This window comes from Sminthopsis crassicaudata, chromosome 5, assembly GCF_048593235.1.
Source record: "Sminthopsis crassicaudata isolate SCR6 chromosome 5, ASM4859323v1, whole genome shotgun sequence".
NCBI classification, from domain to species: domain Eukaryota; kingdom Metazoa; phylum Chordata; class Mammalia; order Dasyuromorphia; family Dasyuridae; genus Sminthopsis; species Sminthopsis crassicaudata.
In genome coordinates this window covers 190,798,570-190,817,848 of record NC_133621.1, presented here as the reverse complement: position 1 = coordinate 190,817,848, position 19,279 = coordinate 190,798,570, and the positions used below count along the sequence as shown (strand labels likewise).

Sequence of the window (19,279 nt, the reverse complement as noted above, 5' to 3'; positions counted from 1 at the left end):
TTCTTTATAAATGGTCTACATGGGATCTTATTCATATATTATCTGTGGTATGTGGGGGAGAAGAGGGGCTATAATATGACCTTTCATGTTGCAATCTTTTTTTTAAATAATTTTTTATTATATTTTTTATAATATTATCCCTTGTATTCATTTTTCCAAATTATCCCCCCCTCCCTCTACTCCCTCCTCCCGATGACAGGCGATCCCATACATTTTACTTGTGTTACAATATAACCTAGATACAATACATGTGTGTAAATACCATTTTCTTGTTGCACAATAAGCATTAGATTCCAAAGATACATGTAACCTGGGCAGACAGATATTAGTGCTAACAATTTACATTCATTTCCCAGTGTTTCTTCTCTGGGTGTAGCTACCTCTGTCCATCATTGATCATCATGTTGCAATCTTAATTGAAAAGTTTCCCAAGATTACTTCCTGTGATGGTCAGTTGTTTTCATATAGGGCAATGGTCAATGCCCTATAATACCAACAGATTGAATGAGGAATTTTGTCATTGCTGTTAGCAGCAGCTAGGTAGTGCAGTAGATGAAATATGTGTACCCAGAGTTAGGAAGGCTGAGCTCAAATCCAACTTTAGGTACTTGCAAGCTGGCAACCCACTTAACATCAATCTGCTTCAGTTCCCTTCTCTGTAAAATGGGGAAAATAATGTCAAGGATGTTATAAGGATTAAATAATTTTGCTAAGTGCTTGACAAATGTTAAAGTTTATTTATAGGTAAATGCTATTTGCCTACTATTATTAAAGTTGTCAAAAAAAAAACCCTTAATTTGATCAGGCTAACAATACTTCCTTTACACAAATATAACATATGATGATGTGAGTATTTGAAGTGAAAGGCATGGCATAGAATTATGAATTAGAACAATGGTTAAATTTCATCGTTTTGACCTTCTGCTGCCCTCTTATGATTATTCTGCAGTGTAACAGGTTCTGGTAGAACCTGCTTTTATGATCTCAGAATGCTGAGCTTCATGCAATCTTATTACTAAAGCTCTTCTGTCCTCCAGTGGCCACAAATGGTCTAGCAAATCATTGTTTCTACACCATTAGCAAAGTGAAGAACTATAATAATAGAATAGTTTCTAGGTCAGGCAAGTGATCTATAAATAAAGACCAAAAGAAAACCCCTCTGGAGGGGAAAAATAATCCACACTTCAATCAGCCTTTGTTCCCACCAATCTCAGAAGAATAAAAATTTGCTCAAAGACAAGGAGAGATACAGGTTACACCTCCTCAAAGGTCACTCATCATCATGGAAAGAATACTGCATTTAGAGTCAGAAGATGTGGTTTTTAAATCCAGGTTTTATGTCACCTTTGGTAAATGAAGTATTTGGATTTTAGTTTCCTAATATGGAAAATGAAGAGACTAGGCTAGATTTTTTCTAAGATTTCATTCAGCTATTAGTTCATTAAAATCATGTCAATGAAAAGATTGCTACGTACAAAGCAATGTACTGAGGACATACGCTTTAAAAATAATCCCTGTTCCCCAAGGGGCATATTTTGCTTAATCCAGTGATGTATTAATAGTCTTTAATGTTTAGTATTTCAAATCAGCAAAATAATCTAGCAGAAAGGGGACAAAAGGACAGACAAAACAGAATCTACATGTATGATATGTCCAGAATTTAGTCTATAGACTCACATGTACATGAACATGTATTTATACTGAGACTGATAAAGCAGAGAAATTGCTAGCTCTCGGATGAGAAAGACCTAGTTTTGAATCCTATCTAAGGTGCTTACTGTGTGACTTCAGGCAAGTCAATTAACTTCTAGGTGGTCCAGGAAACTCTGAGACTATAAGTTGCAGAGAATGTACCCATCCACATTGGCAGAGATTTTCTTCAAGGTATTCTCTATACCAATTATGTCCCAGGACCAGTCAATCTGTCTGTCTGTCTATCTATTTGATGGCTATGAAATAATTTCCATGTAATCAGCATAGGCTGTCATTTGGGGAATAGAATGGAAAGCAAGGAGGGGGCAGACTGCTATTTCTTTTTTTTTTTTCCTTCACATTTTAAGATTTAATGTGCATTATTAACATCTCTTTTTAAAATCTAGACAATCACCAAAATGGCTTTATTTGCAATGTTTGCCAATTTTCAAAGGTATAAATGCCTATATTGAAAATTTAAATGTCTCTGGCACACACTTGGAAGTGTCTCAACAGCATCTTTTTGCAGCCTGCAAACCTATATAATTTTTCTTTTTTCCCTTTTTAAAAAATTTTGCAACATTCATTTTTGTTAAACTTGGTATTCTAAATTTTTTCTCTCTCCCTCCTTTATCTCTACCCTTCCCAAGAAAGCCAGACTTGCCATTTCATTGGAGCAGGGAACTACCAGATGTAGAGAACAAATAGCAAGTTTCCTAGGGAAGTGAAAGCTTAAATGATTTGTCCAACATGGTATAGCCAATACATGTCATAAACTCCTTTAACACAAGTCCTCCTGTCTCTAAGGCTGGCATTCCATCCACCATGACACATTGCCTCTCGAACAACCACAGATGAAAGATAGGAAATAATTGCTTTGAAATTTAACCGAATTTTGTCCAGATGAAAATCTGAAAGAAGTGGAGAAGGCATTTTTGGAGATCTTCCTTTCCATGACTTTTTATGTACAAAGAAATTAATGAAGTTGAATAAATGTAAATTGATGGTCAGCATTATGTCCCTGTTTCTGAATTTCAGCCATGAAAGTTGTCCCACTCTTTTGAATATCAAACCAATAGTTGTAGTGATTATTATATCATTAATAAAATTAAAGGCTTAGTTTTTTCTTAGCTTTCTTGTTCTCAAAATAGTATTTTAGTTTCCTATTTTCAAAATATATGTATTTTTAGCAATCTTCTCCTACATTTTACTTAGCTTCTTTGCCTAAAATATCTTGATTAGTTAGCTTTATATTTTTTCCAAATATTTATCTATTGACATTCATTTATCCATTGACTTATGACATGTATTAGACACCTCCCACTTGCCAAATATAATGCTAAATGCTATAAGAGAAATAAAAGCTAGATATGGTGTTTGCAGTCTAATAGAAAATAGGATATAAACATGGATAATTATAATATACAATATTATATGATAAATGCATTTGAGAGCAGTATGTGAAGTTCATGGTACCAACAGGAGAGATTAGAGAAAGTTTCATTGAAGAGGTGAAATGGCACTTGAACAGGGAAGAAATTTCATTAGGGAAGAGGAGGAAGGAGGATATTACAAAGTATAGAGAATAATGTGAGCAAAAGGGATGGAATTGTTTGATCTTTGTTTTTGAAGAAAACCAATGACTTAGAAGAGTGATATCTTGACTTGCAAATGAATTGGATTTAAGTGAGGACTGTGCAAAGTCATCAACCTCATTCTTTTTTCCAGAATCATCTGGGTCCAGTGGCAAGACACATATTAAGACAACTGATGATGGCCCCACATCCAGTTGTCAAGGAAGATAACACCTATTCAGTATACATATATACATACATACAAAATACACATACACACACACACATATATATGTATGTATATATATATATATATATATATATATATATATATATATATATATATATATATATATATATATATGGTGAGGAGAGAGGGATGGAGAGAAACGGAGATAGATGGGGGGGGGAGGAGAAGAGAAAGAGAGAAATCCAATGAGTAACTACAGTATATGATTTCTTCTACTCCAGAGCTATATAAGAGATCAGCTGGACCTCTATGGACAATGGGAAAGGGAGTATCAGCACAGAGTAGCCTTGCAGCACCAACCAGAATCTACCAGAAATATGTAGCAGCAGTGAGCAATAGTAGCAACCAGGACACAGGAAGGTAGTAGTGCTTGGATTGGAATAGCATCTTATCCTCAAGTGCCAGAGAGGGCCTTGAAGAACCAGCACTCCTGAACCTTAAAGATCAAGGAGGGAATAAACCTGGGAGGTAAAGGTCTGTTTAAAAAGCCAAAACAATATCATAAGACTATCATATCCAGAACATAGGAGGGGCAGAACCTGATCACATTACAGAGTCCCAGCTTAAGAACTAAAACTAGAAAGAAGAGTAAATCCAAGAAAGCAGTGACCAATATTAAAAAATTATTGCAAATATAGAGATTACCCCCAAAGAAAGAGTAGTGTAATAGGTGTAAGCAGAGATTTGAAGGAAAAAGATGAATTTCCTGCCACAACTACATGACTACCCACATGAAGCAAGAAATTAAAAAATTAAAGAAGTATAGGAAACAATTAAAAAGAGACTAAATGTGGGGCATGTAGGTGGTGTGGTGGATAGAGCACTGGATCTGGAGTCAAGAAAAACTGAGTTCAAATTCAGTCTCAGACACATATTGACTCTGGGTAAGTCACTTATCCCTCCTTGCCATTCTCTTCCCTCCTCTCCAAAAAAGAAAATGAATAAATAACTTAGAAAAGAACATGGTAAGCATTATCCAGGAAATGGGTTCCTTGAAAACTAGGTCAAACAGAAATCAGTAATTTTGTGAGACTGAAAATGATATTAAAATAGAGAAGAAAATGTAAGATATTTTAAATTTCAAAAATTCACTTGGAAAATTAAGTCAAGGAGAAAAAAAATGTAAGAATGTATTCCTGAAAAATAATAATGGTGCCCAAAAAAGGGGAATTGTTGAAACATTTTTTGTATATATATATATATATATATATATATATATATATATATATATATATATATATATATATATATATACACACATACATACATACATACACACACATATATATATATGTATATATATATATATGTATGATAGAAGGAAAGCAGGAGAAATTTGAAAGTAATATCTTTAATTTATTATGTAGTTTTTTTAAAAAGCTAAGTGGATTTATCTTCTTTTTATATTCTGTATGTATGGAAATTATCTTTGTTTTCTTAAATTCAGAATTTTTAAAAATCATTTTTAAAAGATATACAACAGAATCAAGGATAAGTATAAAGTGTATAAAGCCAGACTGGGTCAATGGAGTAGGAGAATAGGAATGAATGAAGAGTAACTTTGGCATGAATGAGAGAATAGAAGCAATAGCAATATAATAGAGTCTATGTATACACTGGAGCATCCTTAACTCCTACTCCCACTGATAAGACTTATTTAGACTTTAGCTAGCTATATATCCCCTTTGGTATGGTGAAATAAAGATACTTAATAATTATATTCACTTAATAATGCATGCAATGGCAGAAAAAAATTGGGTCCAAAGCTCTCAGTAGCCAAGGACCCAGAACTTTGATTTCTACAGTTAATATACAATTTGCAGAGGATAAAAAACCCAAAATTATAGGGTGTGGTTTCTTATTGGTGAAGAGGACACTGAAGTGAGAGGCACAGGGATAGTTTTGTTATATTTCTTAGGTCAAGTGACTTTTGGGTGGAGACGTAATCTTGTGATTTATCCAAAATCAGGTGACTTACTAACAATTAAAATTTGGCTTCACAAAATGGTAGATAAAGGCAAAATATAGTTACTAAAATTATTTTTAATATAATACCTTCAGGATTCTAAAGATAGAGTTGAGGAATTAGGAGATGATAATCTAATGTTATTGGTTTAAGCCCCCACCAGTATGTTTTGCCCCCAAATTGCCAGTTGAGTATCATTTAGGCAGCATAATGTAACATTTGAAAGCATAGTACAACTAAGGTTTGTACAGTTGGTATAAAACATGCCCCACCAAAGTCTGTGAGACATTCTCCCTTAGTGCATACAGTCAAGGAAAAGAAGTCTCAAGCTTAGAAAGTATGTGTGCCAAAGAGGTAATGCAGAAAACAGCACTTGTTTGCTGATAGTCATTTTCTCTCATTCATGAGGTGCTCAGGAAATTACCCTTATACATGATAGCCATCTAGTCTTGGTGCCTCATACAGACACTATTGCCAGGTGGTCCAGGGACAGTGATGGAAATATACCCTTCAGATTCTTGGAAGCAGAGAAGGTGCTTGTCTGGCCAGAAGAGGTGGGGGTAAGAAGATGTATCAAAGCCTGAAACTTGAAGGCCTCATCTTCCCTCCCAGTTGTTTTTTTCTTCTTAATTCCTTCTTGGAGAATTAGCTAGAATTCCACACTTACTCCAGTTCTAGAAAAGCTTCTCATTTAGGCTAATTCAATTCTTTTATGTAGGAGCCAGTAGACATAAAATCTCTCAGACAATTGCAACAAATATCTCATCTGATGCTATTTTACTGCATCAAATATTTTTCAAAAACTTTCTGCACTTAGTATGAAGTTCTGATTTTTGGAGAAGTAATTCCCAAAGGCACAATAGAATGGACTAAAACACAGGCAAGTTGTAGAAAAAATAGGACTAACAAGAGCATGGATGACATTTCAGAAAGTAGTAAAATTGTGCTTGTAACAAAGTTGATGAAACTGAATGAATAGGACTGGGAAGCCAGCACATCAGGAGGCAGATTAGTTTGACATAATCTGTAGATAGAAATTCAAGATCAGGAGATGTGTAGTATTGAAATGCTACAGATTTCAAAGTACAGGATGTCCCAAAAGTTTTTAACCTGTTTTAAGCTTTAATGACTTCAAAGCTATAGAATTTGGAGTGTTGGTGTTTTGGTAACAAATGTTCTTTGTTCTTTTTAACCAGGTGAAACTCTCCTTTTTTGGCTGTCTCTGGAATAGCAAAGAAACCAAAGTATTGTATTTGAAATCAACTTTAAAAACTACCAGTTTGGGGCAGTTAGTTGGTGTAGTGGATAGCACACCAGCCCTGAAGTCAAGAGGATCTGAGTTCAAATATAGCCTCAGACATTTAACACTTCCAAGCTGTGTGACCCTGGGCAAGTTACTTAACCTTAGCAAAAATATAAAACTACTAGTTCACTTCATCTTCTATTGGGAATATCAAAGCATTAAAGTATTAAGATTTAGGAGTTCAGGTGTATTAATCCTTGCCTTTGAACAATTTCAATTTATTGTATATTGAGTAGAAACAACAAAATCTAGCTGTTGTGAAAATCAGATAAGAATATATAAGAAAATATAAAACACTATATAAATGATACAGTGTTATTAATGGAAAGAGCAGGAACTCTACTTGGTCTTGTTTCATAGTCTGCTTATAATAACCTTACAATTCTGCCCCAGTCAGATCACATTTGGAGTATGGTATTCAAATCTGAGCTGTACAGCTTAAGGACATAGCAAGGTTGATAAGAATTCCCGGTCCCCCAAAAGAATAGGACCTACTTCAATGATGACTGGAAAGAGACTCAGGAAAGGAAAACTTGTTAAGTGTTTCATCTTCTACCTCACAGAAAGATCTGAGGAAAAAATGGCTCTACTTTTTCTTTTAGGACTCTTTCACAGTACTCCAATACTTCTCTCCTTTTGATTTCCAGAAAATTGGAGGAGAGGTTTTATCTGCCCAATCTTTCCTTCCTAATGGTAATAGAAGCTTGTTTAAAGCAGATCTGAAAATAATTTCATTTCCAGCTATTTTCTTCCAGCTTTTTATTTCATACCCTGAGCTCAGATGAACAGCGACAATCCTGAAAAATGGACATTTTCAACCCTACTGAGAAATAAATATTTTCAGCAATGGTGGTGACTTTATAAGTTCAAGCTTTCCTGAACTGAGTACCAGATGTCCATTGGGAGATTTTTTTATTAGTATATTAGCATGCTTCTCCAAGAATAAGATCATCAAGATTTTCCGTAGTTGAAAAATTTAAGAGAGTTCAGGCAGAAATGACTCAGGCTAAAATTCTATTAATTCAGACCCAATGTTGGGATGAAATAAGTGCACGTTAGGTCACTCAACCATTAATAAAAAAATTTTTATTTAGGTATAGCATAGATAGGATATTAAACAAAGATACTCCAGCGGTCCAATGCTCAGTTGAGTGGCTACCGCCTTCTCATCCTCTTATCTCCATATGGAAAGTCACCGGCAGGACTCTAATGATGTCTTGTGACATTTTCCAAGTCTGGGGGACTTTGATCACAGATAGTACATTTTTGTTCCTTTTCATAAGTGGCAAGCCATGTGAATATGACCAAAGTAAATTAATAATCTAGGAAATGTAATGTAAGCTTTGATTTATTCTTCTCCTTCCCCCTTTCAAATCCCAGGCAACAGCTCTATCATGCCTAATTTATACTAGGGTGAAAGGGACTTCTGGAAGATATTGGACAAGTCATGTCAAATCCCAAGCATTTATTAAGCACCAGTGACGTGTCTGAAATTGGGAATACAAATAAAAAGAAAAAAAAACAAAGCAGTTTCTGCTTTCAAGAAACATGAAATCTAAGGATCCTATCTATCACAGATGCCTTGGCTGGCCAGCAGATCTGGACTTTGTGAGTTGCCTGGTTGGCAAAGGTTTGAAGTCAACTTTACTTTCTGGGGAGGAGAAGAATGAGTATGATAGGCTATTGTTTTCTGTGCCTGTCCATTAGTACCTGTGAGTCTTCTTGAATTCTTTGCTGTTTCTGTGATTTAAGAAACAGAAAACTGTCCTATATTTATTTTGAAGGCAAAACTCTAATGCTAGCATCCTCTTAGTTCAGGTTCGACTTTAAGATTAAATGAGGCACTCACATATCATTGAATATTTAATAAGAGATTTACTTTGCCCTAAAACAGTAATATGAAAAAAGGACACATTGGGACTTAAGTTTTTTCTAGAAATGGTCCCCTCAACTCCATCTGGAAAGGTGAAATGGTCCATGTAATAAAATGTGGGGGCCTTTCATAATATCATGACTCATGAGGTCTCAGATACACATTAAATCAGACAGACCAGGATTTCACATACCATTTTATATGCCTAATTGATGAGGAAATTGCCTCAGGGAAATATGGGCCAATCAAATCAGATCCCAGGAGTAACTTCTTCTTTTAGGTAATGCCTCCTCATCTCAGAGATGGGAGGACAGACAAATGCTAGTCATATTATAATTTGATTGCCAAATCATATACAAAAGACTTTTCCAGAAAGGAAATCTTTACCCATATTTTAGGGAGAATCTAAACATGAACTATATCTAACTTTTGCATAGGAGACTTTCTTTTTTCTTTTTCTTTTTATTAATTTTATAATTAAAATTTTTTGACAGTACATATGCATGGTAATTTTTTTACAACATTATCCCCTGTACTCACTTCTTTTCTGAATTTTCCCCTCCCTCCCCTAGATTTCAGGCAATCCCTTACATGTTAAAGGTATATATCCTAGCTACAATATATGTTTGCAGAACCGAATTTCTTGTTGCACAATAAGAATTGGATTCTGTATAGGAGACTTTCTTGGAATTATTTTATCATAGCTAATCTACCATACAGAAAAAACCTGTTTCTAGAGCTTAGAGACCATTGTTAGAGCCTTTAGACCATATGGTACATTGATAAGCTGCAAAAACAGAATATAAAAATGGTGAAAAACATTCAGTCCATGAGAAATGAATTTTAGCTAAAGGAACTGGGAATTTTTAGCCTGGAATAAAGACTAAAAAGAGACATTACAGCTGTTTTCAATTACGGCAAAAGCTATGATGTAAAATATTTGATTGGCTCTAATTGGGTCAGAAGGTAGAAGTTGTAGAAAAGATTTAGGTTTGTTATAAAGCAAAGCTTCCTAACAACTAGAGCCATTAAAAATGGAATACCCTGCTTCAGGAAAATGGTGAATAACTTCTCATCAATTATATGGTAGTAGGAATTCTATTTCAGGAATTGGACCAACTAGATGGCTCCTGAAGTCTCTTGAAACTCTGAACTTCTGTGATCAGTATATGAATTAGGAGTGTTATCCATCATCACATAAATAGGTACTGAGTCAGTGTTCTATTACACTTGGCAAATTCTTACTGCCTCAGTGTAGTCTGCTGAATCAATGGTGCTGTTCTTAAAAGGGAATGTGGTAAGAGCAAAATCCTAATTCCTCTCTGCACCCCTCTCCACCCCCTCCCCATACAAGTTAGGTTAGTTTTCCTTAAATGGTATTGAGCCTATCCTGGAAATTTGGTTGACTCAGGGGAGTAAGAGCTCAGATCACTGACATCACTTCCTGAACACCTGAGAACCAAATAGCTCTATAAAGCTCCTGATTTACTCTCCAAGAGTTTGGCTGATGGAAAATAGTTAACTCAAGAAAGGGTGCTTTGATCAGCTGAATCAAAATGAGATTTCCTCAGTGCCTATTCTTGTTGAATATCCTGGTCCCACTACATCAAGTAAATCTTTTTGTTAATTATTGAATAACTTATGAGTATCTCACCTTGTTCCAATCTGGAAAGTAAACTCCCAAAGAATTGGCCTGCATCAGAACCAGGCTAGAATGATTGGTATAGTCATATGAGTTTAGAATGTAATGAGCTCCTTTCAAGTACAGAATCATCAGTGCAAAAGGTAAGCCAGGATTTGTTTTCATTCTTCTGGTGATTTTGGTGATATTTCTAGAAATGGTTGCTTACCCACCTGGATCTTTTTGCAAGGAAAGAGACAATATGCTATGTTCTTAAGGGACAGCTAAATGGCACAGTGTATAGAGCATTGGGCCTATAGTCAGAAGGTTCTATCAAGTTCAAATTTAGACACTTGGCACTAGTTGTGTGACAGAGTGTTTCCCCCCTTCCCCCCTCCTCCCTCCCCTCTCCCCAACAAACCAACCTGTATCTTGAAAATAATTGCATTAAGTTGGCTTTTAGGACCTATGGCTAAGGTGAACCTTCCAGTCTGGTATTTTAAGACTCCTCCAGGTATTACTAAGTATTGCTCTTCAGAAGTCAGTTAATCTTTAGAGAAACTTAGAACAAATGTACTCTGGGGACTGGAAAAAAATTTTAGAAAATGCCAATTTCAGAATTAGTTGTATTTTGCTTTTGCTGGGAATGGATGTTTTTGTTTTTCTAATAATCATCTCTCTCAATTACCTTGGAGTAGTTCTACTGAAAGAAGACGCCTCTTAGTTTTAAAAGAATTATGTTTTTATGTGGATAGGGGAAAAACTGTTTGGTTTTGATTGGCTTTTTTGAAAATAACAATGAAGCTGAATCTGTAGTCCTTGGTCGTTTAATTATATAGGGACATAACAAGATGGAGAGATAGCCACTCACTGACAGTGAGAGAATGCAAAGTAAGGCCTCTTTGAAATTTTAGAAATGTCTAATAATTATGCTGAAGAAATCGAGGTTTTGTCTTTTTAATTTGTAATTTGAGAAACTAACCCACATTTTATTACATGGATTTTATGGTGATTCTTTGTTGCAAGCCATTGGAGAAGCCACTTGAAAGAACAATACTTAATTCTCCCTAGGTTCCCAGATATTTTTGGAATTGAGAATATGAACAGTTGTGCGAATTGTACCCCAACTTAATTAGCTGAGAACAGGCAGAGGTTCTTTTTAAAAAGTCCCCACTCTCAGGGCAGCTAGGTGGTGCAGTGGATGGAGAACCAGCCCTGAAGTCAGGAGGACCTAAGTTCAAATGTGACCTCAGACACTTAACACTAATTATCTGTGTGACCCTGGGCAAGTTACTTAATCCCAATTGCCTCAACAAAGAAAAAAAAAAAGTTCCCACTGTTGTCCTTGAATTAAGAACTGTAAGTTGTAATTTTTTTCTGGAAATTCCAGTAAGAGAGTCCTACAGAATGCATAGTTCAGGTTGCAGGTGTATTTCCTCAATCCTAATAGAAATGGATATTGCTTGCATGTGGCAAATGGATCCTATGTACTGGCATGGAAGGAAGGAAGGAAGGAAGGAAGGAAGGAAGGAAGGAAGGAAGGAAGGAAGGAAGGAAGGAAGGAAGGAAGGAAGGAAGGAAGGAAGGAAGGAAGGAAGGAAGGAAGGAAGGAAGGAAGGAAGGAAGGAAGGAAGGAAGGAAGGAAGGAAGGAAGGAAGGAAGGAAGGAAGGAAGGAAGGAAGGAAGGAAGGAAGGAAGGAAGGAAGGAAGGAAGGAAGGAAGGAAGGAAGGAAGGAAGGAAGGAAGGAAGGAAGGAAGGAAGGAAGGAAGGAAGGAAGGAAGGAAGGAAGGAAGGAAGGAAGGAAGGAAGGAAGGAAGGAAGGAAGGAAGGAAGGAAGGAAGGAAGGAAGGAAGGAAGGAAGGAAGGAAGGAAGGAAGGAAGGAAGGAAGGAAGGAAGGAAGGAAGGAAGGAAGGAAGGAAGGAAGGAAGGAAGGAAGGAAGGAAGGAAGGAAGGAAGGAAGGAAGGAAGGAAGGAAGGAAGGAAGGAAGGAAGGAAGGAAGGAAGGAAGGAAGGAAGGAAGGAAGGAAGGAAGGAAGGAAGGAAGGAAGGAAGGAAGGAAGGAAGGAAGGAAGGAAGGAAGGAAGGAAGGAAGGAAGGAAGGAAGGAAGGAAGGAAGGAAGGAAGGAAGGAAGGAAGGAAGGAAGGAAGGAAGGAAGGAAGGAAGGAAGGAAGGAAGGAAGGAAGGAAGGAAGGAAGGAAGGAAGGAAGGAAGGAAGGAAGGAAGGAAGGAAGGAAGGAAGGAAGGAAGGAAGGAAGGAAGGAAGGAAGGAAGGAAGGAAGGAAGTGTCTAACCAAGCCCCACAAAAGGTGGGCAGTTCCTCATAGACTTCATTGGGTAAAGATTTTTGTGTCTCTTCTTTCCCTCTCTCCTCTCCCTTCCCATTATCATGGGACTTCTAGGAAGGGAGAGACTATGACTACTGGTCCAGCAAATACTAATTTAGTGGTAGTACTAGGTAATTCTCTCTAACCTCCAATGAGGATCAGTTGAGTATTCAGGTAAGTCTTTCCTGTAGCCCTGCTATCTCCAGTTTTCCTCCTGGCTACTGGTCCAGCAAATACTAATTCAGTGGTTGTACTAGGTAATTCTCTCTAACCTCCAATGAGGATCAGTTGAGTATTCAGGTAAGTCTTTCCTGTAGCCCTGCTATCTCCAGTTTTCCTCCTGCTTACGGTTAGTTACATTTTCACATTGCAATATCCAAATTTCACCACCTATAACATAAACTGGACTGTACAGAGTTGGGACTTAGACCTTCCTGAGACCCTTCCAGATTTAATCACTAATGTTTTGTTATTTTGATCTTTCTGGGTTTCTATTTACTTTTTTCCTTCCTCCTTTATTACTTCCTATATTAGATTTTTTTAAATACCAAAAGTCAGGACTTGCCAGTAAGTCTTTAAGTCATTTAAGTTATGGAAAATCCTTGAGAATAGAACTTCTTAAATATTTTCCATTCCTGACTCCTTTTAGCCCAAGAAATTTTTACATGACCCTGATTTTTAGATATATAAAATAGGTATACAAATCAAACATTTATTAATGATAAATCATAATTTCAAGACCTCCCCATTCAGTTACAGGACTCTCTATGGGGTCATGACTCACATTTTAAAGCTTTGCTAAAAGACCTTATTCCCAATGGATGGAATGTAGGAGCACTATCATATCCCCTTACAAGTTAGCCTGCTTTTTTCTAGTTTTTGAGATCATCCTAGATATTGGCTGGCTCAGGTTGCTGACATTTTTTCTGGCCATCTAAGTACAAAACAGCCCGAGGAACCCCAGTCATGGTCTTTGATGGTAGAAAGCAGTGGATATCTCAAGCAAAGGAACTTTATTCAGTGAAATAAATTATAGGTGACCTCAATGTCTAGTCTTATTGAATATACTCTTTCTATGGATATGCAAATCTCAGTCAATAAATTAAGTGCTTACAATGTGCCAGACATCCATCATGCTAACACTAGGGGTTACAAAGGGTAAAAAGCTGTCCCTGACTTCAAGGAGTTTACTATCTAATGGCAAATCTAATTCAAATCTCTTTTTTGTTAACTGTAGAATGACTAATGAGTCTCTCATTTTGTTCCAAAATAGACTCTCAATTACCAGGAAACTGGCTCATCAGGCTTAGTGTGAGAGATGCTAATCTATATTATATTCCTTTCTTCTTTTTCTTGAGGCTTCAGTGAGTGACATATTCTAGTTCAACTTCTAAGATAAGGAGAGTCTGTGAAGTGGTTTATAATTTCAGTGTTTAGGGGATCAAGGAAATGGGACTTTTCTGTTTATGGAGCTATCTCCAACCAGAACTTTAGAAAGTTCCACTAGAATAAAGTACATGATCAGGAAATCCTTAATCAATTTGATGAGTTCTACCAATATATTTGATGAGATTCGGGACAGTACCTCCTTTGTTGGAAGGGGACCTTCCATAAATGTAGACAGATACTCTAGCTTCTTGTTGTAAAGGAATGCAGGAAAAATTTCTGACTGGTCTCAGTGACTTGAATTGCGTTAAAAAATTACTAATATGGAATCGAGGAGGATGGATACTTATTAGAGATGCCATGCTTTTCCCCTACTTGAGAGTGAACTGTGAAATGGCTCATTTCTTTTTATTTCAATGCTGAGTGAAAGGGAGAAATGAGAGAATTTTTATTTCTTTGCAACCCAGTCTCAGCAGAAAATATTTGCAGAAGCATATAGCAAGTGGTTTATTGTTTTCCAGGTAACCTGAAAATAGTTTTAGGACTCACATTTCCTGGATGCCTTCTGTTTTCCCATTTTCTCTTCTAAATAAGTGTCAGAAACTAAATTCAATGACAATTGTCTTCCTATGAACGTTTAAATTTCCCAAGAGATAAAGAACTCCTAAATTTGATTATTTAAGTACCAGCCTCCAGAAAGCAGTTGTCTCCAGTGAGTATTGAAGTGTACAAGATGAGCCATCTGAATATAGTACCAACCAATTAGAAGATGGGTCACATAATACCCTCAACTTAATAACCAATTGATACTCGTGTCTCAAAAAACTACTGTATCACACCTGTTGCCCAACACTTACCCTTTTTGTGGTATCCCACTGTCTAAGTGCCATAACTATTTTCTTTCACACTGGGTTTCAGCTACTCCAGGTGGTCATAATCTGCAACCCAGATACACAGTTGTATAGGTGCCATTGGGAAAATTCTCCCTTCCTACCCACAATGCAGGTACTTCTGATGTCCTAAATTATCATCACAGTGGTAGTGAACTCCTCTCAGCTCATTTTACATTCCATGGAAACAGCCATTGATTAAGGCCTTGGCCTGTTTCAGTTTCCTTTTTTGGTGACTGTCATTTTTCATTACTGAAATTCATTTAATTAGTTAGCTACTAGGATAATTAATTACCACCAATGAAAAAGTCTACCATATTCCCCAGGAAATATTTTTAAGGTGAAATCATCATCCTTAGGAACATTATTCTGGCTTATAGCTACTGTACAAACATCAATTTTTCAAATTCCTAAATCTGGTTTTAAAAATTTGCTTTTCCCTCTCTAAAAATAAGAAATTAATAGTCTGACCCTGGTCAGACTATTCTGACCATCTTTATGCTCAATGATGGTTACATGTCACATGTAATAAGAAAGGTATCTTGATAAGTTCCACAAAATTGAGGGACTGACAATGATAATGTCACAATTTTATTTTAATGTATTGCTAATTATGTCAATTTACATTTGTCAAGCCAAGCAGATTTACAGATTATATCATTTGGATGAAACTAGTAGATAAGAAAAAAAGATTTCTGAAAAGAAACCACAAAATATGTTTAGAAGAATTTCACATGTTTAACGTATATTGACTTATTTGCTGTTTGGGGAGAGGGGGAGTGAAGGGAAGGGAGAGAGAAAAATTTGGAACATAAAGGTTTTGCAAAACTGAATGTTGAAAATTATCTTTGTATGTATTTTGAAAATAAAAAACCATAATTAAAAAAAACAAAGAAATAAATAAAAGAACAACAAAAAAAGAAACCACAAAGATACTACTAGTAACATAAGCATGATCAAACAAGAAGTAGCAACATCTTGTTAGATATTAAGAAAAAATGATACCTGAATTGGATCTGACAAGTAAAAAAAAATCAACAAGATTTGAAATATGGATTTATATCTATTATTATTAATGATGAACTTTACCCTAAGTATATATTAAGCCTTGAAATATTAGCTAGTCACAGTAGGAAATCATAATAATTAGCAAAGTATTTTGAAAACAAGCATCCATAGCACAAAGACAAACCTCTACAAATTTTCCAGCAATCTCTAAAGACACATAATAATCTAGTGTTTTCCAAATTTTAGTAATGTCAATAATATTTAGAAGCCTTTTTGTTGGTTCCTTAAATAACAATGAAAGGAAAAGCTACACCATGGGAGAAACACTTGTTCTTCATGCTATGACAAAAATGGCTGAAATAATATAAGGAAAACAATATGATGAAAAATTAAAATGTTCCTTTGTCAGCCAATTTGTCACCAATACTGTTGATATGGAAAACAATGTCAAAATTTTGAAAAAGCAAGTGTTCAAACTGCAGTGTGTGAGTTTTGCTATAAAGCTGGATAAAAGAACAGTTGTTTTTAGCATGTTTAAAGTTTTTGGCATTTGCTATATTGTTTCATCTGTTAAATACATGTAAAACTTTTGGAGAGAGGTTACTAAAGGAGGGATAATAGAAAATATTCTTAGTAATATGTTACTTCTCTAATATAAACAATGTTTTACTAGAAAACTATATAATCACAGTTATGTTGGAGAAGTTGATTTGAATGGAATAAATAAAGGATTTTAGCAAAGAAGAACATCACGTGTAAAATTCATTCACAGCACCATTTATAGGCAAGCCATTGCAGAAGTGTACAAAGTGCTACAGAATATCCCCAACATGGTTAATTTGTATAACTCCTTTAAATAGTAAAATATTTATAACATTTCTTAATGAGCTAGACAGTAGGTAGGAATCTAGATCTATATATTTGTATTTATAGCACACATTTCATTGGTTATCATTTGGTAAAGTGTTCTAAAGAACTGACACATTTAAAGAAGTCATTTTTTTAAACAAAATTAGAAATATTCCAAATTTGATGATCTATAATGTCAAGGCACTTAAAATGTTTATTGAATAATATATTACTTAGCAGATTAAAAAATAACATTTATTAAAACATATATTAATAAATTATAGAAATTAATTTATCAGTTCATGGTAAAGGTAACATTTTAAGAACACAGAAAGTCACTGCTTTTTCAAAGAAACTCATGCTAAAGATAGAACATTTTGAAAATGCCCTATGTTTGAAAATGTTTGTATCATTATGTAACTGTTGCCAAAAATAATGTAATTGTTCCCTATGAAAACTCATCTTTATATCTAAACTACTTAGAAACAGAATTTTCTAACCTATTTAAAAATGTTCCAAATAGTATCAGCAAATGTTGTCTTCATTTGTTAATTAAAAAATCAGGATATAGCAAGATAGAAATTTACTGGCTCAATTTTACCAAAAACTTTTGCATAATTAGTAGACAGATTTTTTTTTAAATGGCTATTATGCAAATGTAGCCAAATAGGACTTCTTCTATTTGGATGTACATATTTTTGTGAGATATCTTTTTCAGCTGTGGTGATTATTAAAACCGATTATTGAAGAAAACATAAGTTAAAATCAATGCTTTAAATCATTATCATGAAGTGTTGACCCAAGATTCTTAAAAATAATAAACCATATTCAATATCTTAAGAAATGTCATTAATTTAGAACAAAAGGATTTTGAATAATTACTAAAATTATTTTAAAATTATATTTATTTCATTTTTATCTTGTCTTTTTAAATGCCTATTTTTTGGGCATTTTTTTATTGTGCATAATATATTTCTGTCATAGTATAAAACTAAATTTCCTAAAATGCTTAAAGTCATTTGGTAATCGATAGACAAATTTGACCAAACCAAGTTAATTAACTGTTCCCTGTAAGCACCAAGTCGATAGATCCAAAGAAGTCTTTTGTCTTCCATGCCAAACTGGAATCTTGAGAGCAGGGCTATACCAAGAGAGTGATGGCCACAGAAACCAGTTGTATTGGCTAATTCAGGTTTAGTCTCTGATAGCAAGACTCACCTTTCCATCTACAAACTGGACATCTTGGTTGTTACTGAAAAGATCAAAGAATATATACACGGAGCAAGACTATAAGTACAAACTGACATATTTTGATCAGTGTCTAATTTTATGCTGCTTGCTATAGTTGGGTAGGAACACCTGCCAATTATGAATTTAGCATTCCCCTACCCTTTAGGGAAAACGGGATGCTTTGTCCAAAGGACATGTGACCCCTGAAGCTATGGTGATACCTAAAGGAGTGAAAGCTATATATGACACCCAAAAAGATGGGCTACAATTAAGTGAGACATGTAGCTGGCCACTTGGGACTTCCTCTAAATAATGTTAGTAACTAATTATAGTAATAGTAACATTTATATAGTACCTATTATGTACCAGGAACTTTGTAAGTATTATCTCATTTACTACAATAAGCCTGGAAAGTAGGGTACTTTTGTTATCTTCATTTTGCAGATGAGGAAACTGAGACAAATTAGAAATTAAATGACTTGCCCAGGATTAAAAAGATAGTAAATATCTGAGGTCAGATTTGAAACCAGGACTTCCTCACTCTAGGTTCAAAGAAGTATTTTTCAGTGTATGGATTTCATGCCAAGATCCATTTTGACCAAAGTAGAGATTTGGGAGGCATGTTATTCAAGGAAATACCAAATTTTGCTGGCATAAAGAAGCCTAGAATTAGACTTTACTATCCCAAGGAAATCAATAACTAAAATATTTCAACTGCACATTATTTTACATATAAGACTCCTGAGATCAGAAAAATAATCTCAGAGTAAATATGTAGCATTTTTAGTACCACTCACAACTAATGTATTTTTTGACTAGAGATGCCTATCAATCAGCTGTGTCTTTAGCTAGAACTCTGGAAAAAAAAAGAGAAGATGGCATGATGTCCAGGGAATACATGTGTTAGCAGATCAATGATAGGCTATCCACGCATTGAGCAACTTGCTTGTTTGCACAACAACTTCGGAGACTGGTGAAGTCCCTATAAAGACAATTTATAGTCTTATAGTAAGACTCTGTAAAGGGCAAGTAGAAACATGTTATGGACATTTATCTCAATGGATTCTAAATAAAAGGCTGCTCTTCAGCTTTAAATCTCTCTGAAGCAAGTACTGGCTTTGAAAGTGACATTTCCACGGAAGACACTGTTTACTAAACCTAAGAGCCTCACTTGGACCTAGTTTTGACAATGGGAATAGACTGAACCCAGATGTGCCACATTTCCTGCCTAAAATTTCAGCCATTTAGACTCCTCACAAAACTTAGTAATAACAATAACCAACCCAGATCCTCCACAAATTCATATTTAT

At 35.2% G+C, this 19,279-nt stretch overlaps 1 protein-coding gene across 12 annotated transcripts in view; it reads right to left on the bottom strand.

Annotated features, from left to right (window-relative positions):
- GPR19 (G protein-coupled receptor 19) overlaps window positions 1-19,279 on the bottom strand; it is an 86,074-nt gene that overhangs the window by 62,250 nt on the left and 4,545 nt on the right. The gene's annotated exons all lie outside the window — the stretch shown is intronic.